Source organism: Xiphias gladius, chromosome 2 (assembly GCF_016859285.1).
Source record: "Xiphias gladius isolate SHS-SW01 ecotype Sanya breed wild chromosome 2, ASM1685928v1, whole genome shotgun sequence".
Classification (NCBI taxonomy): domain Eukaryota; kingdom Metazoa; phylum Chordata; class Actinopteri; order Istiophoriformes; family Xiphiidae; genus Xiphias; species Xiphias gladius.
The window spans coordinates 17,411,393-17,435,339 of record NC_053401.1 but is presented as its reverse complement, the minus strand read 5'-3'; the positions used below and the strand labels follow the sequence as shown (position 1 = coordinate 17,435,339).

Here is a 23,947-nt window from a genome sequence, read left to right as displayed (position 1 = left end):
AGCCAACTGGGATGTTACTCAGCTCCCATTGCAGCACTCCCTCCCCATCACCATGGCAACCCCATCCAGCCTGCAAAGTAAGCTGGTATTAGGAGGATGGTGTAAAAGCTTTATACATTGCCCCCCCCTCCACCTTTGCCATCTCTGTCATTCTTTGATCCTCTTTCTTCCTAACGCTCCCTCCATCATTCTCTGCTTCTATCAGCAGGTAACAGATGCCCAGCTAGTCCTCATAAATATCACCTAATCACCATCAATGGTGAATCATGAAGCACACAGCCGGATAACCTTTGTTTACATATACAATTCTCCAATATACACACAAGCAGAAGACAGATGGCCCTTCTCAGGCCAAGAGTGACTGGTTAAGAGGAGAGGAGAGCAGAGGTGGAGACCTTGAACCACCTCTTTATTAGTCCGGTCTAATTTTTCATTCACAATAAACAAACAAGGAATTTAAACTCATACATACCATCCCTGTATTTATTTACCCACCCCCCTCGAAAAAACCAACAGCACCAATAAATAAATAAATAAATGATTGTTATTTTTTGCAGAAAATGAGAAAAAGTTATTCATGAGCTCTTTATAATGAGCTAAGACAAGTCCAACTTCCTAGAAATAAACCCTTCCAAGTCTAGCACCATTTTATAATATACAAACTCTATTCAAAGACATGTAGCCACTAGACCTCTGAACGTAAGTTCAGCATCTACAGATCTTATCCCCTTCATTGTATTTCTTCTAGTTAGCCAGATGCTCATCTTGGCTTGAACGAGCAAAAAATTGACCAGACACACAGGCCTGCTATGTGCAAAGTATCTTGGACCCAAAATGAAAAGTCTGTCTTCAAAAACGTGCCCCAAACCAGCAAACCACAGCTGCAGCAAAGAGAAAAAGCGGAGCCAGCCTGGGACAGCTGAGCCAAAGATGTTGTAAAGTTTCTTCAGTCTGGCAAAACACTCAGTGACTTCCTACTCTATGGTCTACACATCTTACTGTAGCCACAGCCCCATGCACCACCCTCCACTAGAGATCTGCACTTCGTTTCTCTATAGGGGGTTTGTACAGAGACCTCCAACTGCCTCTAGGAGATGACCCTGGCGCCAACACCTCGACTCTTGGACACCAGCTAACGATGCTCTATTACGAACTTTTACAGTTACGGCATATGGCAATTCTTTTAATACTTTGGAGAAGTCTGGTAGCTCATATGTTCTGAAAGATAGAAGACAGCTTTTTCTTCCCCCCTACTCCTCTACTGCAGCACAGATGAACAATGTTGGAAACTCAGGTGATATGACCAGTTGGTCCTCTGCAGACTCTGTCCCCAACACCTCCCTAAAACGCCTAGGAAGACCGCCCACCTCCTCCTACAACCGTCTTTCCAGAGGATGCAGAAACTTAATCCCAGTGTCTTGATTTAGCCTGGTAGCAGTTTTCTGCTGCCCTGTTGAACTCAGTCCTGTCAGCTTCTTTAGCCCAGCTGTTATAAGGATTCTCTGCACACTGACGGAGATGAGAATCCTGCTCTGTATGAGTGGGTTATGAAAATAAAGGCTCCTCGCAATAAAAACAGTTCTCCAAGCACGCAGGACCAACTAGTAAAAACAGGAAGTCGTATGTGTCCATACCAGCCAGATCCAGAAGAAAGATGTGCTTATCGTTGACAAATCACGCACATTCCTATCCAACACCAGGCCTCTCTCAACTAACAGGCAAACCAAATGTCCCTCTCGGAGAAAAGCCTTGATGGCCTTATTTATCCGTGAGTCATATGTAATGTTCTCATGGCCAACCGGTCCTCCTACAGCCAAGAGAAGCTGTTCCACGGTGTACCGTGGAGGAAGGACGCCATAACTAAAAAATACAATTATAACCAACTTTTGCTTACTGAATCCAATTAAACTCCTCTTAACTTCTCACAAGGGGACAGGGTGAAAGATTTAAAATCCAAAAAGAAACAGTCCAAATGTGCCAACCCACACAGCAGCTCCACATACTCCATGGCTGCTTACATACTCACACGCCCAAACTCCCAGCATATACAGTGAGAGGAGAGGATAGCGGAGGAAACTGGAGAGGAAAGGACAGGAGAGGAGGAGAGGAGAGGAGAAGAAAGAAGAGACGATGAGACGTTTTAAAATTTAAATGAACTTTTATTGACCTACTTCAGAAGATACAACCTATTCGCAGTGATACATTTTAAAATCTGCTCATAAAGAACAAAACACCACAACCCTACTGATTATAATCACGTTCATCACCTGCAAAACCACTGGCCACCACTATTCAAAAAGACAGAATCAATTGTCCATCATCTCCCAGTGTACAGAGATCTCTGCCCACAGTCCATATAAGACTGAAGTCTTCAGTCTGCCCAACACCTAATAACAAGTATACTTGGCAAGTTGCCACCAGGCCTCCAGTCATTAGCTCATGGTTCACACAACCCACATAACACACAGTTTAGCCATCCCTGATGCAAAGTTGATAAGTGTATGTATATACATAAACCCTGAACACAAACCCTTAATAACCTAAACAAACCAGATAATCTGTGAAATAGATGTAACAAATGTGCTAGAGTTTCCTCCTGTAAAAAAATGACAGCCCTCCCCATGACCAGGATCCGGGTGTGGCTTGAGTCTGTTTGTGGCTATCACCCCATTTAGAGTCCTTCACTGGAGGTCAGCTACCTTTTTATCAATGGGCAGCTTTATACATGAGTACAGGCTTATAAATGAACCACCAGTGGCCATTCAGGGCAAAGTCTGGACCGAAAAGCTCAACCCACCTCAACTCCTTAATCCCTGCCAGAGAGCACAGATTAAACACTTTAACTGTGGTAAATGGGCTTCCTCCTGAAAGCTTTGAACTACCTTAAATTGGGGATTGAGAAGACAACAGCTGTAAGCAAAGAGCCACTGCCCTAGTCCAGTGGTGCCCGGACAAGAAGAAGTTTGCAAGTGTCTTCTGCACCTGCTTAACAGGGCCCCTGGGTGGTGGAAGTACGATCAGCTCCACCCAGCTGTTATAAGGATTTAGGACAGTTTAGCACATATACTTTCTCCTCTGCACCCTCCCAGTTTAGTTTTTGGTATTCATTGGTTCCCAGAAAAACCCCTAAAACCTTCATATCTTCACTCTCCAACCTAAGAGCCATAGGCAGTCTGGATGCTCCCCCACCCCTCTGCTCTCACAGGTGCACAGCCACACTCTTATCCCAGTTACCTTGTGTGGAAGAGGTTTTTTTTTATTTTTATATATAGTGCCAAACTATCTACTAGAGCGTGAATATCCCTTTGTGTTTTTATAAAAACATTAATATAAACCGCATATGCAGACAAAGCTACCATTGGAATGTGTGTTTGACTTGATAAGGAGAGTTCAGTGAGCCTCTCTCTTAGCCAGCATAGCGGTGGTCGCAGAGCCAAGGTTTACAACTGCCCTGAGATGGGACAGCCCTGTTTATTTCCTCTCTTAACAGTGGGTTAAGGTTAGATAGAAAAGTGGAGGAGAGAAAAGAAGAGAAGAGGAAGAAGAGTACAGTAGAGATGAGAGGATCAGACAGCTGTCATTAACCCTCTGGTATTATTACGTTGCACTGTGTTTGTCTGGATGTGGTTTAGCTGGAGTCCTGGTCTCAAGCCAAACCACATCTCCAGTACAGTATGCAAACTCACGAACAACTATACCTCATCTTTTAAAAGTGCTACATGTACTGTAGCCTTCTCACGTCGACAAGCCATAACTGCATTCATTTTGAGACATTTAGTATAATTACTATGAAGAGAGGCTATTGCAGGGAGGTTTGTTTGTTTCTAGAAGCCTCTACACTGTATTTAACAGTGAGCTTTTTACATTGCTACCACTTCTACCCGTTTGACTTTTGAGGGAAATCTGCTTTACAATGATGAGTGGATTATTCTATGGCAAAAACAGGGTAAGTGCACTGTTCCTTCAGTAAAACCCAAGCTGAAACTTTTAAGGCCAGTTCAGGTAAAAGTTTCCTAACAATCCAAAAATGTTTTAAAAATTTGCAGAGACAGGTTGCAGCATTTTGGACATCCACATTGAAAGTCACTAGCCCTGACTGCTAAAGTGTCTTGTTGTTCAAGTCAAAGTATAGTTTGACAATTTGGAAAATATGGTTCTTTGCTTTCTGGCTGAGAATTAGATGAGAAGACTGATACTACTTTCATGTCTGTGTGTTGACTATGTTATTAGCTTATCTTAGCATAAAGACTGGAAGCAGCTGGAAACAGCTAGGTGACAAAAAGACTCCAGAAAGTAATGTGTTCCAGTACATAACTTCCCATAGGATCACGACTCATTTTTACACTTCACTTTATCTATGGATAAAACAATTGATAATCAATTGATAATCACTTGTTAATCAGTGAGCTGTAGGTGACAGTTTATAGCTAATTTTCCCTTGCTTCCAGTCTTGCTAAATTAAGATAAGCTATTCGGCTCCTGGCTCCAGCTCCATACAGATAGAGTGATATCGAGCTTCTCATCTAACTCTCAGTAAGAGAACGGTTTGGCATTTTGGGAAATAGAGAGGAGATACACTTAATCACAAAATGTCACACTATTACTTAAAGCTGTTAATAAAAGGAGACCTTTAGAAGGAAACTTGCTCTAGCCATAGCTGTGATCTTCCAGCTTATCAACAATAAAGTAATAGAAAGTACAAAGTGTAGGAGAGATGTCATGGAAAAGGTATACGGCATATTTGTTTTATAATGGGAATTGGTTAATTTTATACATACTCATGTTTGTTGCAAGATATATTTCCCATTTTAACTAGACTAACCTGTAGACTTTCTTCACATAATGGCAGAAGGAGTGAAAGCCGGCACAAAATCAATTCCACCACGTTTATCTGTCTTCACTAAAGCCAGAAAGAAAGCAAACTGAGCAATTCAAGAGAGAGGAGACAACGTCAACATCTTGTTAATGGCAGGAAGTAAAAGTTTAGGGAAAATGTGGTCATGCTAACAATACCAAGGGCATGAGACAGAAGCTCCCACTCATCTTAACCAAGGGTTAATAGAGATTTAGAGCTAGTGAAAACCTGAATCTGTAGATCTGTTCATTTATTTAAGCTTTACTACAGTCAGTTCTAACAAAGACAAAATGCTTAGGGAAAAAGCATGCCTGCTGTGCTTTAATCTATTATTTTTCTCCTGATCTGCTCTTTGTGTCTTATGGACCCTGCATCCTCAACGCCCTTGCGTGATCTCCACTGCTGATACAACTTCCTGAGCCCTCCTCTTCTTCCTCTGTTCCTCTCCAATTATTTCTTCCCCTTATCCTTCTTTTCCTCTTTCCCCTCAGTCCTGTTTAGACATGGTGTGTCCTGGTTTGACTCCACCAGACACCACACCACAGACGCTACATTCGCAGTGGTTTGAAGGCGAGGTGGGATTGTGAATGTGTGTGTGTAATCCAGAGAGAAAGGGAACATGAGCGAGAGAGCGAAAGACTTCAATTTGACTTCATTTTTTGCTCTGCTAGTGACACAACCAAGGAATTGCAAAACTGGTCAATCTGCCATTTGGTTTGTCTGTCCATCCATCAATCTCTTTGTCAAACACTTTGGCCTAGAACACTAAACATCACACCTTAAAAGTGGTATTCATATTCATGATCCGTGGTATCAGCTGATGTATTCTTGTAAATTTCTGCATGTGTGACAAGTTACTACTGAAAGTAATAGCGCAAAATTTATTTGTACTACTTCATTGCATATTTTCTGCTGGAAGCTTGGTCAGAAAGCCATTTGCGGAATTAATATGGGAACTTCTTCTGTTATGGACTCATTTTTGTCTGTTAGAGGTCAGCATTGTCATTGCTGGTTTGATATAGGTTGGTGGCACACATTTGTGTGTCAGAGTTCATCTCAGTTTGACTGACTGAAGTGATTACATTACATTTTGGTGTGACATTGCCAACACAAGAAGATTAACAAGCTTAACAACACAATAAGGTTCTCTCTAACTCTTATTTTTAAGCTTTATTTTCAATTTCACAGGCATTTCGTCAATTTTTAAGAACCTTTCTGACCCTTCTACAGGGTATGGTCACTGGTAGAAATTCTGCTCTGCCCGCAGGAAGTGACAAATCAACACTAGTCAAAAGAAGTTTGAATGATTTCTTAAACAGCAGTTAGGTGATTTTTGGGGTCATGGTTTTACAGTGCTAGCGGTAAGGCTGAAGAATGACATTGTTGGTTGGTCAGTTCATCCTTCCATCCATCTCTCTGCCCAGTTATCGATATTCATGATACCCAAAGGTTGATTCCTGACATTCTGTACCACATATTCTCAACCAATCTCACTTCTGAGATTGGACAGGATCTGACCATACTGGGGCTACTCAAGGTGCTGCAGAGGCTTGACTCCTCAGGGTTTTGCCTCCATCAGGTCAAAATCTCACTTTAACCAATGTTATGGCCTGTGACAAAGTACCTCAAAAACTTACATGAATCTTTACATGAAATATATAATAATATAATGAGGTGATTGCAAATTCATGCTCCGCAGAGGTTGAATCCTTTCCATTCCTAAAGGGAGGCCATTAAGTGCCTAAGTCTAGGCTAAAGTCAACAATACCATTATTCTAACATTGTTGACACCTTGTTACACAATTATGCTCCCAAGGAGATAAGCAATTTTTCCAAGAAAATGTGGTCAATTTTGCAGTTAGGATTCCTCATCAAACCACACTACAGGCTCCTCTTCAAGGTATGTTAAGCTAAGGCAAATACATGTGTGTTTGAGTGTATGCCCACTTCTTGTTGAGTCAGTGATGAGGAGAGTTTTGTTTGGCTTGCTCTGCCAACATGTCTGCCCAGGCCCCTTTAGAGTGACATGATAAGTCTTTGATTCTCCACTGGAGCTGCCAGCTGACCTGGCCATGCGCTGCCATGCTGCACTGTGAAGTCTGCAGCAGGCCGGTGGCAGCATCCACCACTTCACTGGCCAAACCGGCCACGCTGGCAGAATAACCATGGCTGGAAAAACTCCTGAAACTGAGCCCAGATGGGCAGATAATGGGAAAGAGAGGCGCATGGAAGGAAGGAGAAAGAAGAGGGAAGCAATGTGGAAAAATGTGGAGGAGTTGTGAATCCACAGATTTGGATCGTCATGTTGTCAGTTTTGAAAGAAAAGTAGTTTCACACGACTGTGGTGGAAACTGAAAACTGTCAAGACTGTCAAAAGCAGGAAAATGCTTCTAATCAATGTGAAGCATCAAAAAACCTAAAACACACCCCTGATACTGCTTTCATTTTGGAGGCTTTTTGTGCATTGGTATTGGTATTTTTCATTTTCTTGTGGATAATTTAGCAAAAGGGAGGCACCACAGTTTTTAGGTTTTGGTGTAAGTCTCTCAGAATCAAAAGGGCTTTTATCTGGCACCACAACTAACTTTCAACACTCATACAGGGAGAACTCCATCAAAAAAGGGAGTTTCTATATCAAGTTTCTATACCCACAATAGTAGAGATTAGACCTGAGTGCAAGTAAAGAAAGGCATTTGACATTTTTAAGGTGTACTCCAGCAATTTAGTATTGCAGTTCCATAAAGTTGGGGAACTTGCATCAAAAAAAGAATCAAAAAAGAAATTGATGCAGCAGAGGCCAAGATACCTAGACATTTAGTCACCAGTACTGGTGATGCTCCAAAGACCTGGATCCTACATTACCCATAATGCAATCAACGACATCTTTCTGTTAGACGCTAAATGTTGTGCCTCCAGTTTGTAATGCAGATGTAACACAAATGTGCAGTCTTGACGCTTAAACTGAGGTAACCCGGAGGACATCACAGTGACATCATCATAGTTATTTTATTTTAGACTTGACAAACCCCCTCCAGAACCACAGAAAATATAAAACTGTTTTCACTGGCTCAGTAGAACTAACCATGACTAGTAAACTGACATTTATGGTGGCCTTATATTCTGAAATGCAGGAAATCTCAAACTGAAGTAGAACCAGATGGAATACATAGAAGGGAAGTAAGCACATTGAAAAAGTTAATTGCAGGACTTTTTCAGAAAAACAACAAAGACTGATGACATTTAGCAGTTTTAAAGAGTATTTGAGGGTGGATTATTCATCTTCTTTAGCAAGCAGACTGATTTGTCTGAAATCCTGAGAGATGATGGAGGAAGAAGATGAGGAAGAGGGGTGGATAATCCCTCCCAGTTGTTGTGTAAAGTTTCCCAGTAGCTGGTGTAGAGCAGGCCTTTTAATGAGCCACTGCTCAGCCCGCCTCCACTTAATTTGAGCCATGATTCACTTCCCTTAAACCATGCAGTCTACAGTACATCTGGCAGCTGGCGACAGCAGCACACACTGTCGCCCTCATTGTTTCTTTTCTCTCACACACACTGTATGGTGTTTTGGTTGACTTTCAAAGAGCTGAGTACCTCACCATGCCCAGTTACTTTCCCTAATTCCTAAACCAATGCACTGACGTTCCTTAAGATAAGGTTTCCAGGCACACATACAATCACGCACACATTTATTGCTTTATCCTCTTGAGGCAAATATACATTTTAGGCATACTGGACGCCTGCTAAGACATTCTGAACTTACCAAAACACACACACACACACACTCCCTTGGCTCCTTGCACTAACTGTGAGTTCTGCTCTGAAAGCTGTTCTGTCACCACTTAAAAATGCCCCCAGCTCCCTCCTGCTCCACCGTTGGTAATGTCCAAATGTGGCTATCACGCGTTGCTCGTACTTGACTTACTGCTCAGGGCTATAACCTAACAACTAAATCAATATTTATTGGCAGCGGTGGTGTGATTACATTCCCACCTCCGACTGCTGCTGCTGCTGCTGCTTCTGCATGGGGCCTGCATATGAGCAGGGGCACCAATGCATAATGACCATAGAGAACCATTCCACTCCTACCACACACTTATCAACATAAGAGCACTCAGCATACACACACACACACACACACCCACCCACACACCCACCCAGAGATGCTAGGGACTTCAAGATCCTCATACAAGACATAGCACTGAGCCCCCCAGCCCCCACCCCAACATGATGCTTGTCATTTAAAGCTGCTCTGGATTTTTTTGAAATTGCAGACTGATTTTATCAGTCTAAATTAAACAGTGGGTCTGTAACAGGCGAGTATTTAGGGCAGCAGGATGGTGTGTGGGACTGAGTCAAAATAAACTACAGTGTGTGTGGTAATTTTAATTAAGGAACATTTCACCCACTTCAACGGTGTGGCTCACTGATGTGTTTTTAATAGTTTCTGGACAACAATGGAGCTCTATGGCACAGAACAATGGGATATATCAGGCTTTGATACACACACAATACTTGTGAGTATGAGACATTCAGGGCCCCTCCATTTTTTTCATATTTTGTTGTGTTGTAGCCTCACCCTAAAAATCATTCAATTCCTTTTTTCCCTTCATCAGCCTACACTCAATACCGCATCATTACAAAGCAATAACAGAATTTTTGCAAATGTATTAGAAATAAAAAACTGAAATATCACAGTGACATAAGAATTCAGACAATTTATTCAGTACTTAGTTGAAGCAATTACAGCCTTAAGTCTTCTTGTGTATGAAGTGACAAGGTTTACACACCTGGATTTGGGGATTTTCTACCACTCTTCTCTACAGATCCTCTCAAGCTCTGTCAGGTTGGATCAGGACCGTCGGTGGACAGCCATTTTCAGGTCTCGAGAGAGATGTTGGATTGGCTTTAGGTCAGGGCTCTCGCTGGGCAACTCAAATATTTTCACAGAGTTGTCCCTAAACCGCTCCTGGGTTCTCATGGCTGTGTGCTTAGGGTTACTGTCCAATTGGAAAGTGAACCTTGGTCCACTCTGAGGTCCCGAGAGCTCTGCCCAGAGCAGTGGAGTGCAACAGTGATGGTTGTCCTTCTAGAAATTTCTCCCATCTCCACACAGGATCTCTGGAGCTCAGCCAGAGTGACCATCGGGTTCTTGGCCTCTTTCACCAAGGCCATTCTCCCCAACCACCTAGTTTAGCCGAGCGGCCAGCTCTAGGAAAAGTCCTGGTTGTTCCAAACTTCTTCTATTTAAGAATTAAATGCAGCAGAATTTTTTGTAGTCTTGTCCAGATGCCTGTGCCTTGACAGAATCCCGTCTCTGAGCTCTGCAGGCAGTTCCTTCAACCTCATAGCTTGGTTTTGTTCTGATATGCATTGTCTGCTGTTAGACCTTATATAGACAGATTTGTGCCTTCCAAATCGTGTCTAATCAATTGAATTTGCCACAGGTGGACGCCAATCAAATTGTAGAAACATCTCAAAGATGATCAAGAGAAAAGGGAGAAACCTGAGCTAAATGTCAAGTGTCATAGCAAAGGGTCTGAATATTTATGTCAATGATATATTTAAGTTTTTCCTTTTTAATAAATGTGCAATATATTTTAAAATTCTGTTTTAATAAATTCGTAAAAAATTATAAAATTCTGTTTCCGTTTAGCCATCATGGGCTATTGAGTGTAGATTGATAAGTAAAAAAATTAATTTAAACCATTTAGCATAAGGCTGCAACATAAAATGTGAAAAAAGTTTAGAGGTTTGAATACTTTCCAAATGCACCATTTTGGTCCAATTTCTAATGTGTTTATTTGTAATGTCATTGTTGGTTCTCAGTTGATCTGTGGCACAGATCCATGTCTCAAAGTCCAAGTTGACATCTGTGAGAATTTACTTTGTCTCCATGAGCAAATCCATTGATCACAGTGATTCCATTGAAAAGGACTGTTTATGGTTCTTAATTTTGCCGTTCTACACGTTATGTCCAAGCCTTAACTTGTTTTGGAGAGTACAGAAACGTTCAAGAGAACTACAAGGTGAAAATGAAAATTTATTTTGCCATCTATTAATCACTAAAGATGGCTCAGAGATCAAATAGATAGCAAAAGAATATTTACCATCTTCAACATCATTTAGCAAATTTAACAATTATTTTTATTTTGAACCCTTATTCATTTATATTTCACATATTTCACCAACATTTCATTCATTTTAAGGACCTCTCTGAGGTATAGACTTAGGTCAGAAAGCCTTAGGAAAGTGACTACTCAACACCAATCAGTAAAATGATGAACAGTTTCCTAAACAGTAGGTAGTGTGAATAGTCTGTCCACAGAAAACTGGAGTAAACAAAGGTAGAACCTCTTCAGCAACTAGACCCCTGCTTTTGAGAGGAAAAATACCATTATAAAACCTCCAGTTTAATGACTTATTCTGAAGTCCTTGAAATTCACATTTACTGCCTTTGCATCTTTCGACTTCAAAAACCCCTATTTCCACTTTTGTTTTGAGTCTCCATTAAGCCCTGGCCCTTATCCTTCCAGTAGCAGACGCCCTCTCCACCTGCATGCGCACACACACCCACGCCCACGCCCACACACACAAAGGAGAAACACGGACAATCCAGATGTCAGTATGGAAAATGGAAGTCTGACAGATGGTAGTCATGTTTTAATCTACACACACACACACACACACACACACACACACACACACACACACACACACACACACACACACACACACACACACACACACACACACCTTTAAAACCAGCACAATGCAAACAATAATAAATTATACTTAAAATATCTAAAACCTGAGTGACACTGTACCATGCATGTCAGTCAGATGGTGAGGTGCAGACAACACTGCTGATGGTGACATTACCTATCATTAACATCCGTGCCTCTAATCAGAGACCATGACACACGACACCTTCCACTAATTTGTAACTTAACATGAGGACACCCACTTGCTGCATAAAATTTATGGCACCATTTGACATAGTTTGGTTGAAATCACACACAAACTTGGCCTTGGATCAGGAGGATCACAGACACATCAGAATTCTGTTCTTCAGATAGAAAGTGTTTTTTCACGGGGGAAAGAAGCTGAGGAGATTCCAGGTTTCCCATGTTCAACTCTACCAGGATGTTGTGTCAGACTGACAAGAATGTGTTTGTGTTTCATGTGTGTAAATCCCTTCAGCTGATGACCGATAGGTCTAACTTAAACCTAATTCTAAAAGGTGTGGGACTGGCCAAAATGTCCTCAAAACAATGGTTTTGAACTTGTAAGTGCTCTACGGAGGAAACTGGACATGTTTGAGGTTCTTGAAGACATTTCACCTCTCATCTGAAAGGCTTCTTTGGTACTAACTGACAGGTGGGAAGTCCTGGGCATTTAACCTCCTATAGGGTCGTTAACACCTTGAGAGTCGTTGAGGTCACATGTGAGTTGTTGACCCACCGAGCCATAATTTGATTCATTAGAGTCACATGAGTCATGGTGTGAAAGGGTGTTAAGCTGCCTAGGGAGGGATCTCAAGACTGCACTGTAAGCAGCTGACAAGTGGTGTCATAAACCACCTCCTCCGTTTAGTGATGGATGTTCCAGTTTTAAGTAGATGGCTTCTTTCACTCTTCTTTCAAACCTTGAATCTTCTCTGGCAAAAGTACACTGTTGTCCTTAAATGAGTGCCCTTGTCCTGCAGATGTAGGTGGATTGCAGAGTCCTGACCTGAGGAGCTGGTTCTCCAGTGTTGTACCATGCACTTGTGAAGTGTAGTTTTGTTTCCCGAATGTAGTTAGGTATCCAGTGTATAGGACAGTGACACCATTTTCATAATATTGCTTCTGTACACCACCACAATTGATTTGAAATTAAGCCATCAAGATGTAATTGAAATGTAGACTTTCAGCTTTAATTTAAGGAATTTAACAAAAATATCACATTAACCGTTTAGGAATTTCAGCCATTTTTATACATAGTCCCTCATTTTCAGAGGCTCAAAAGTAATTGAACAAACAAAACTATAAATATAAGGATTATTTTTAATACTTGGATGGAAATACTTTGCATTCAGTGATTACCTTAATTCTGGAACCTATGGACATCACCGAATGCTGAGTTTCCTCCCTTGAGATGCTTTTCCAGGCATTTACTGCAGCTGCCTTCAGTTGCTCCTTGTTTGTAGGTCTTTTTGCCTTCAGTTTTGAGTAAGTGAAAAGCATGCTCAAGTGGGTTGAGTTCAGGTGACTGACTTGGTCATTGAAGAAGATTCCAGTTCTTTGCCCTGAGAAGCTGGGTTGCTTTCACGGTATGTTTAACCTCTGTGGAGAATCAGTCTATCAGTTTGCAGCATTTAGCTAAATATAAGCAGATAGTATAGCCCTGTACACTTCAGTATTCATCCTGCTACTTCTCTCAGCAGTCACATCATCAAACACCATTGACCCAGTTCCACTGGCAGACGGCTGCCCACCATGAGCCTGGTTCTGTTCAAAGTTTCTACCTGTTAAAAGGGAGTTTTTCCTTGCCACTGTCACCAAGTGCTTTCTCATGGGGGAATGTTAGGTATCTGTAAATATAACTATAAAGAGTAAAGTCTAGACCTGCTCTATATGAAAAGTGCCCTGAGATAACTTCTATTATGATTTGGCACTATATAAATAAAACAAATTGAATTGGCACTCATAATTGCCCTCAGACTGTTTCCACCATGTTTGAAAGATTATGTGGTATGCTTTAAATTGTGAGCCACTCCTTTCCTTTTTTCTCCTCGTCTCTGCCCATCATTTTGGAACAAGTTAATCATGGTTCCATCTTTTCAAATAATCTTGTTCCAGAACTGTCTTTTTTTAGATGTTTTGTTGAAGGTTTCTCTTGATTGTAGACTTTGACAATGATATGCCTACCTCCTTGAGTGTGTTCTGGACCTGGCCAGATTTTGTGGAGGGTTTTTCTTCACCAAGGAAAGAATTCTGTGATCATCCATTTTAGTGGTCTTCTGTGGTCTTCGAGGCCTTTTGATGTTGCTGAGCTTACCACTTCATTCCTTCTTTTTAAGAATGTACCAAATTGTTGATTTGGCCAATCCTAAAGTTACTGCTATCTGTTTGATAGGTTTGTTTTGTTTTTTGAGTCCAATGATGGCCTTCTTCATTTGCATCGATACCTCTTTGGACTGCATATTGAGAGTTCCTGTGAAATTCAAAAATTCAAATCAACTCCAAACCTTTTATCTGCTTAATTGTCTCGAAATAAGGGGGGAACAGACCACACCTGACCCTGAAATTGATTGTCAATTAATTGTCCAATTACTTTTGAGCCTCTGAAAATGAGGGACTATGTATAAAAATGTCTGCTATTCCTAAGTGGTTAATGCAATATTTTTTGTTAAACCCCTTGAATTAAAGCTGAAAGTCTACACTTCAATCACATCTTGCTGGCTTCATTTCAGAACCATTGTGGTGGTGTCCAGAGCCACTGTCCAAATACTTACTACCTAACTGTACAAATATATGCATTCCTTGCTGCATTGAACTGTGTACACTACATTGCTCTGCTTATGTCTGGATGTTTTGTCCTTAGGGCGGAAAACCTCCTGCCTTAGTCTTAATGGGCTTGAAGTGCATAGGGATGCAGTGTTTGTTAAAGAACCTCCTGCATTTTTCAGATACTCCCACAACTTAAGGAATGAATGTTGTTCTGTTTATTGTTCCTCTCTATTTGTTCTGAATCTTTTTGTGGTTTTGACGAAGGCCCAGTTTGGGTAACCACATATTTCAAGTGCTGATGTATTTTTGCTTCTTCTGCTTCACTTCTGTCCTTGTGGGCACGTCCTGGGCCCAATGGTGTAGGGTTCTGATAATCCCCAGTTTATGCCCCATTGGGTGGTGAGAAACAAAGAGTAAATATTGATCTGTGTGTGTGGGTTTTCTGCATACTTCAGTGTTGAGGCTTCTGTCGTCTTCAATGCACACCTCACAGTCCAAGAATGCCAGAATATTTCTTCTGACATCCTCTCGAGTGAACTTGATGTTGCTGTCCAATGCATTGATGTGTTCTGTGAAGGCTTCCTGTGTTTTGATTTTGACCCAGGTGCCGTCCACGTACCTAAAGCAATTGCTGGGTGCAGTTACTGCAAAAGGAGATCAGGGCACTGCTATCTACTTCTTTCATATAGAGACTGGCCACACACTTGTCTTACATTATCTGTGAGCCCTTTCTTGAATGGTGTGTTTGGAAGGCGGCGCTTTCGCACCAGTGAGGGTGGCTAATACCTTCAACATGAGTTGTTCCTCCTTCGTATCAGCAAAGTTGTTGTTTCTGATGAGCGATTCTGTGGCCATGATGAGGTCTACCACTCTATCTTTTCCAGTTTTACAGCGAAGTTCAGTCCCTTTTCTGGTTGAGTCATTCACACCATGAATCATGTGACCCTAACAACACACATGATGGTCCGGTCGGTCAATGACTCACATGTGACCTCAATGACTCTCAAGGTGTAAATGACCCCACAGGTGGTCAAATACCTGGGACTCCCACCAGTAAGTTATTACTGAAGAAGCCTTTCGGATAAGAGGTGAAACATCTTTAAGAACCTCAAGCAAGACTAGTTGCCTTCATGTAGCATTTAGAAATACCATGATCTGGACGATGAAGAATCTTCTCAGATAGATGGTTTTAAACAAAATGCTTTCTACACAACCACAGAAAGACATGTACTGTGGAAGTAAATCTGGTAGGAATCATTAGTTTATAATTTATTAATTGTATGTTTCTATGCTTTTTATAGAATAGCTGAGAAATGTTATGTGAAACCAGATGTTCTGTGCCACCACTAAGCAGAGGACCTTTTACCTATAATTCATTATCTTTATACATTTGGCTCGCTAATGTTAGTTTGTGAATAGCTCATGGTTTCTTGCCAATGGATGTTGAGATTTGATTCTTGTAGGGCAGAGAGAAAGTAAAATTCACTTCTTTTGAATGGTATTAAAAAAAAGGCATTTCCCTGTTTGGGGGAAATCACCAGTGATGCTGTTTGTGTAGGTGAATATTCCACTATATTTTGCAATATATTTTTTTTATACTCATCTATTACGGTGTTTGTGTGTTTAATATTGATATTATTCATTTCCATGACAGTACACACAGACACACAGACACACACACACACACACACACACACACACAACTATTGTTTCCCCTAAGAATAAGCCTGTTTGCTGTTCTGTGCTATGAGAATGTCTCATTGTGTCTGTTAATGACTTAATGGTCGTAAAAACTGTGTGTTAGTGTGAGTGTGTGTTCTATTTCTTTACTTACAAGGACAAAAAAAGTGTCCTTAAAAGACTAGAAAAAGGAGAAATCTTTCCAGTCTAGGTTAACTTATTTTACAAGATATTTTAGATCTCAATCGAGCTATAAACTGTGTGTGTGTTCATGTCTCCATTGTGGCAGCCCTTTCTTCGCCTCACTAATGAAGTCCAGACACACATTCAGATTGTCATCAGCTCAGTCTAGTAAATGAGGAGTCCTTGGTGTTTGGCTCCGGCCCCTGCCTGACCCACAGGCCAGTGAGTGGCACAGTCGGCCTGTCTGATTACTCAGAGATTCAAGAAAAAATGTGGCGCATAAAGAGGGGAAGACACCGCATGATCTAAAGCCTGGTGGTAACCAGAGTCTGCCATGTTTAGCTAGTTTTGATATTTTAAAGAATTTGTACAAGCCTGTGGAAAAGAGGTCAGGTCACAACGGACTGACTTGATTCAGATTTCTAACCTACTGAGTGGGCATCAGACCATCAGAGCTATCATCAATACATCAAATGTGGTTAACCCTTTTTAGACTTAGAATGTGAGTAATATTTCTGGTCTCCTTTCTGGTCTCCTGGTCTCCTCTTCTGTAAAAGAAAATGAAACCAGCTGTTAAAGAAATGGCTTTCAGACATAGGTGTCCTTTATGTGAATATTCACGATGGCTTTATTTAGACATGACAGGATTTTTAAAGAGCTACAGTGCCCACGTGATATTTGGCACTTGTTTTACAGCAGGGATGTTGTCATTGCAGCACCCCCTCTGTTGCAACAATAGTGAGCTGAAAATTGTAATGATATGAAGGAAAAAGAGGGTTTTCTGTTCATTCACAGGCTGCATCAGTTATGGATTTTAAGAAGGCATGCAATAGTTGGATTGTTGGTTACAAAAATTGCACTGCTGGAAATGTGCTGTTAATGATCATCGTGATGCATGACCTGTCTTCTCACAGTGAATCCACTAATACATTTTCTCATCATCTCTTCATAACTTCCTCCATGCAGTTATACGAATGGAAGCTGAAAATAAACATAAGGGTTAGTCTGATAAATACTGATTATGTGTGACAAGTCTCCCCTCTAAGTAAAAGTGACCAGGGTCCTTATTCAGATTTGAGACCAACATATTACATAGCATCACATTTACATTACAAGGTCCATGTTTGAAAGGGACTTTTTTTTAGGATGCTAGGCAGGACAAATTTTAACTACTACACAAGATTACATTCAGGACAGAAATCTAAACAAAGGGGACCGTAATCTGCAAAATTAGGCCTTGAAGCCACTACATGTAGGATTTTACCATTTCCAATGTTGGCATTCTACAGTAGTAGCAGTATCAAACAAGACTAGGTCAAAATCTAGTATATGGGTGGACTGCCCTTTATCTGTCTGCTTCTCTCTACTGTCTAAGATCACATTTACAGTAATTTTATACAACCAAATTCCTAATAAAGCTGTTCTCATGTACATGTTTTTCTGTTTCTGTTGTCAGACAATCAAATGAAACAGAATGAAATAGTGACTGCAACATGGCCCATTAAGACTACATATTAACCAGCAGTCATTACCAAGCCATTTTCAAGCTGCTGCTCTGCACTGCTAAAATCCTCTTTTTATAACCATGATGTCATCTGACAAAAATCACCATACACATAAGTTAAACACAAAGGCTGTGCTGCGATTTTTTGGCTATATTTACTTATAAAATGATCACTCAGAGAGAAAATCAGAAGCTCATTCATGTCTGTGTCAGCTGCCGTGGGGTTAATTGAATGAGACGCATAGAGAGGTGTACTTGCAGAGAGAAAGAATTACTACAGAAAATAGATAAGGTTTGTTCAAAAAGTCACTAGATTTGTCACTGTGCTTTTGTGAAAAAGGTCACTAAAAGGGTGTAAAAAGTTGGTAAATCTAGTGATAAAGGCTCTAAGTTGTCAACACTGCCTGTAACCCCCCCATGACGCTATAGAAACTGTTTGCACAAATTCCTTTTGTAAGAGCAACAACCAGTGGTGTAACTTCAGCACTTAGTCATGCGGCATTCGGCTGACCACTGGTGTAAATTTATCACTCAGTCAGTCAATCAGTCAATCAGTCAGTCAGTCATGGACATTCAGTTTCATAGAGCTGGCCCAACTGAGGCAGTCCAGCCAAAAAGAAATGAAGGGGCTAAAATCACCACATGGACACCACTTTTCATTGGGCTTGCCTCATTTTTTAACAAGCAGAAAGTTATGCCCTCAGAATAATTTGAGGACTTGTACAATCACATAACAAATTCTAGATGCTACTTGTTTACTTAAATGTATCTCTTACACCGACTTGAGTTTCCAAAGTTGTTTTAATTTTGTGCTGGTTTGACGAGCTGATGCATGCAATCTTTCCTCCAATGCTTTCCCGAGGAACAGAATGGGGCACTGTATGTGTAACACGATTGGGAGTATTGGTGGGGCACAGCAGGTGATCCACTTCTCCCCCTGATGTGCTGGGATGTTTGATCCATGATTTAGCAGCGGAGCTGGGCAGGGAAACGACCGTGGTACTAAGATCACACAAACAGGAAATCCGGGATACATTCTCACAATACACACATACACAAGGGGACAAACAAACCCACACGCATGACTGCAATCATACACACAAACGCATTTTCATCTGTTTGGGTCATCTCCTCTCTCAGCTCTCTCAATCTCTAAACCTTGGATTACCACCCATATCAAATACAATCTAAAAAAAAACCAAAAAAAAAAAAACCTCAGGACTTTAAAATTGAGGAGGGCCCGTTTTGATAGGAGTTTTCTAGCTTCTGTTGTAGCAGCCCTAAATAAAATACCACACTCAATTCTTGGCATAGATGCATATAAGTATGTATGAGCGTGTGCACCTCGAAAGTGTATGTGTGGAGAAGCATGCATGTACTGTATTTGTGTTTTTTTCTTTTCCTGTGAGACATAAGCGTGAGCAGTCTTTATTGTCCCATCCTGGGACAATAAAGACTATCTATCTATCTATCTATCTATCTATCTATCTATCTATCTAGACAGGTTTGTTACTGATGTTTGGAAGACTTTTGATAACTACATATGGTGCAAATTGACAAATTAATTTCATAAGATTCTGTATTTTGATTTTCATGATATTGTGTCATCTTAAAAATCATGCCTTGATATAGGGAATGTAGAAATTGACTTCATGAGACATGACTATGATTTTGCAGTTATGATTAAAGTACTATTGTCTATTTTCTCAACTGTGCTAATTAGATCATGGAAAGGAAAACAAGTTTTTAACACACACACTGAAGAAGGCAAAAGGAGAAATGTTTAGATTTGAATGACAATAAGATAAGAATTGGTAAAGGACATTATTTTAATCAGGTGCAACCCCATCTTTTCAAGTACCTACAGCCCTCAGCGGTATTAAAATGATTAGTAAGTTAATCAAGTAGTTGCTAAAAAAACGTTTAAAGATTAATCACTTTTTTAAAAATGTTGTAAAGACATGAATCAGGCAAGTACACCAAAGATTCCAGCTTCTCCAATGTGAGGATTTGCTGCGTTTCTCTGTTTTATGTCTGTTAATTGATTATCTTTGCATTTATGACTATTAATCAGACAAAACAAGCAATGTGAAGACATAACTAAATAATAGGCATTTTCTCTTCAACTGTAATGGACTATGTTGAAGTTTGTTGGAGTGAAACCTCCATGGAAAGATTTTCGACTTTTACAGAGAGTTTAGAGGATTCGAGCCCATTTCTCCAATTACAGGCTCCCCAGTTTGAGGTCACTGACCCCAGCAACTCAGCACTCTCTCCCTGCACTTCAGTTACAGCTGACACTACCACTACAGACAAATGAAGGTGAGGAATTTCAAGTGTCCCACAGAAATTCCAGGCAGGAATATTTTATTCTTTCTAAAGACTTTAAACCAGTGCATGTCCGTTATTATGGACATCTCTCCCTCAGACATACAGTAAAAAAAAGTTAAAAAAAAAATAATAATGTTGGGATTTCAAATGAGGTAACTCACGTCAGTCTCTGTGTGCAGCTGACTGCTCCAGAGACAAGGGCTTTGAAGGACAAATGAAATGTGAGCGTGTGACTGTGAGGCTTGGGTGTATAAGCAGGTTACCAGTCTGAAAAAAGACACAGTAGAGTGGATGAATTGAGCTGCAGTCTCAGCACGCACACACACACACAAACAAAACAAAAAACAAAAAACACAAAGAAACCAAACAAGTAGCCCAGAGAGCTAACTGCCTCATTAGGTCTCAATTATACTCCCTTGTGGACGAGCACACAGACAGTTGCGGATACCACGGACACAAAATTGTTGTTCATATTATACTACTTACTAGTCCGCCTGGAGCTGCTTAGTGTGGACCATGCTTAGTCGGTGCCCTGATAGTGTAGTAGCAAATTGGAGGGTACACGGACGTCCACACAGAACCTTGCGCACACCCTCTGATGACAAAATTTACGTCAGTCAGACCCCAGTGGACCCCAATGTAGTTGAGGAGGTGGAAAGTATAATGCTAGCCTAGCCGCGCTGATCTCGGCAGCTACTCTGCCTTTAAAGGAGCAGCAGAAACTGAGCCTGATGAGGCCGACTGGATCTGTCATAGGCACTAAGTGACCTTGGGCTCAAAGTGAATTCAGAGGGACAAAATGGAGGTGGAAGGGCACAGGTCCTTGCTCAGGGCTGTCAATGAGCAGTGGCTAAACTAAACAAACTGGCACTTCAGGCTGAAATATAACAGACATGACAACCTGCTTTTGGCCTGAATGACCTACGTGTCACTGCCAGGCTCTTTGTATTTGTGTGCCCGTGTATGTATAGATGTACTGTATACTGTACTGGGAATCTGTTGTATACGTCCTAAAACCCTACACGTTCATTTTGGTAAAAGCTTTTTTTGTCTGAAATTCATGAATCAATATTTCAGACAAGCAGAAAGGATTGCTGTCAGTAGGCATCTTAAATAACTTGAGTGATATTCTAATGTGAGCTTTCCTATGACAGCAGCAGTCGTTTTTTCAGATTAGCTTACCCTTTTTCCAAACGTTGGATATTTCATTTCAATTTGGAACAAACTCTTAAAAGGACTCCACCAACTTTTCAGGACTTTGGTAACCCATATGATATAAGATGTTTAGTCCAAAACATTGTATTGTATTGTATAACCCTATGCAGCTCTAGTATACAGCGTACTAAAATACCAGTTCATAAGAGAAATATCAAAAATGTTAAAACCAAGCTAAGGTTTTCAAAAGTTTTGTTTTGTCCAACCACCAGTCCAAAACCTAAAGATTTTCAATTTACTATCACATGACATAGGCAGAAAATTCACACATCTGAGATGGAAGGAAGTATAAAGCACCATTGGCCCTCCTTTACTTGCCATTACTAATAATTCCCTTTCCTCCAGCTGTGTCCCACATCATTTTAAGGTTGCCTCTATTTAGCTGCTTCCGTAAAAAAATTAAATTAAAAAAAACTACACAGTTTCGCTCCACCATTTATGCTTAATAGATAGAAGTATCTGCAAGGCTAGATACCACAAGAAATAAGTGGGAAAATATTTATTGTTTGCAATTTGGGTGAACTGCCTCTTTAACTAATAACTAATGACTAAAACTGAATATAACCATAGCTTAAAACTTTATTCTTGTTGATTCAGCCTTCTGTGAAAACCACAGAAGGCACACCACACCAAGAGCACAATTTAACAAAAACTTGGCATATACCTTTAACACACAGGTACAAAAAGCTAACTGGACAGTGAGCATGATAACTGGCTTACAGAATGTTTTCACTGTTGTCATGCCTTCTGTCGGCTTTAACTATAACCGACAATTCACTCCAAGCGAAATGTAATACAGCGCTGCAGACTAAAACCAGTGTACTCAGTAACTCCAGGTCTGTTCCCTCACTGGCTTCCATACCAGTTGTAGAGAATATGAGCAGTAAAAATCAAGTCATAGTAGAGTTTGAAAATATGCAGTTAGGTACATAAGTATTTGGACAGTGACACGATTTTTTAAACAAAAATATTGCATTAACAGTTTAAGAATTACAGCCATTTTTATACATAGCCCCCCCCCCCTTTTAAGAGACTCAAAATTAATTGGACAAAACATAATTCTAAATGTAAACATATTTTTAATACCTGGATGAAAAATCCTCTGCAGTCAATGACTGCCTGAAGTCAGTTGCTGCTTGTTTCTAGGTCTTTCTGCCCTTAGTTTTGTTTTCAGTAAGTGAAAAGCATTTTCAATTGGGTTGAGTTCAGAAGACTGACTTGGCCATTGAAGAATACTCCATTCCTTTGCATTGAGAAGCTCTTGGGTTGCTTTCATAGTATGTGTTGTGTCATTATCCATCTGAACTGTGAAGCACCGTCCTATCGGTTTTGCAGCATTTGCTTGAATATGAGCAGATAGTATAGCCCTGTACACTTCAGAATAAATCCTGCTACTCCCCTCAGCAGTCACATCATCAATGAAGCCAGCCATACATGCCCATGCCAAAACACTGCCTCTCTCATGAGCCATTCCTTTCATTTTCCCACTTCTTCTCTTCCCATCATTCTGGTACAAGTTAATCTTGGTTTAATTTTTCCTAAGAATCTTGTTCCAGAACTGGGCAGGCTATTTTACGTGTTTTCTGGCAAGGTCTAATTTGGCCTCTCTGTTCTTCAGTGTTACCATTGCTTTGTACCTTGTGGTAAACCCTCTGTATTTACATTCATGAAGGTGTCTCTTGATTATAGACTTTGACAGTGATACACCTACCTCCTTGGGAGTTAAGAATATACCAATTTGTTGATTTGGCCATTCCCAAAAGTTCCTGTTATCTGTCTAATAGTTTTGTTTTGATTTTTCAGCCTAATGATGGCCTCCTTTATTTGCATCAACACCTTCTATGGACCACATATTGAGAGTTCCCATGAACAGCTACCAAATGCTAATTCAACACCTTGAATCAACTCCAGACCTTTCATCTGCTTAATTTGTCATGAAATATCGAGGGAACAGGACACACCTGGCCATGAAACTGACTGTCAATCAATTGTCCAATTACTTTTGAGCCTCTGGAAATGAGGGACTATGTATAAAAATGGCTTGAAATCTTGATGGCTTTGTTTCAAATCCATCGTGGTGGTTTACAATTACAAAATCTGCACTGTATTTGCACACTCTCACTGAAGCAAATTGTGGCTTCTTTTTGGTCATAAATCTGACTTTTTGCAGTATAAACTCAATATATAACAAGCCATTCAGTTTTGCGTTGTGTGTGAATGTTAGTTAAGGCTAGTGTGTGATACCCCCTTCCCATCCCTTTTACAAGAGGTCATGACCCCACAAGTCCTGGAAGAGAGGTGAGAGTTTACACTGGGAGGCCAGACGGGATTCCCAGGCCCGCTAAACATGCCTGAACCAGGGAGACGCTGCCTGGAATTTTATCTGATGGACAACAATGGTGCTGCTGCGCTTATGTGTGCCTGTGTGTGTTTGTGTGAGAAAGAGCGAGGGAAGAATAGGAAGAGTGAAAACAGGAGAAAAATCAAGATACAAAACTCATTAGTATCCGACTCACCTGTGTAATCACACATAAATACACACTGCATCATTAAAAGTTATATCCAAGCTCTTGCACAAACACTCTGATTTAGACAACTCCTCTTCAATTACAGTCCTGGATGCAGCACCCTGTCATCACAACTGCTAAATAAAACATCCACTTTGTGACCAATCTGTGTGTGTTTGTA

The 23,947-nt window shown here is 40.6% G+C and overlaps 1 protein-coding gene across 2 annotated transcripts in view; it reads right to left on the bottom strand.

Annotated features, from left to right (window-relative positions):
* chst11 (carbohydrate (chondroitin 4) sulfotransferase 11) overlaps positions 1–23,947 on the bottom strand; it is a 92,212-nt gene that overhangs the window by 64,518 nt on the left and 3,747 nt on the right. The window contains exon 2 of one of the 2 annotated variants that reach the window (XR_005709317.1): positions 16,811–17,190. The exons of the other annotated variant lie outside the window; for it this stretch is intronic. The gene's annotated coding sequence lies outside the window, so the exon portion shown is untranslated. Of the gene's footprint in view, positions 1–16,810; positions 17,191–23,947 lie in introns of those variants that run through there. 2 annotated transcript variants of the gene reach the window in all.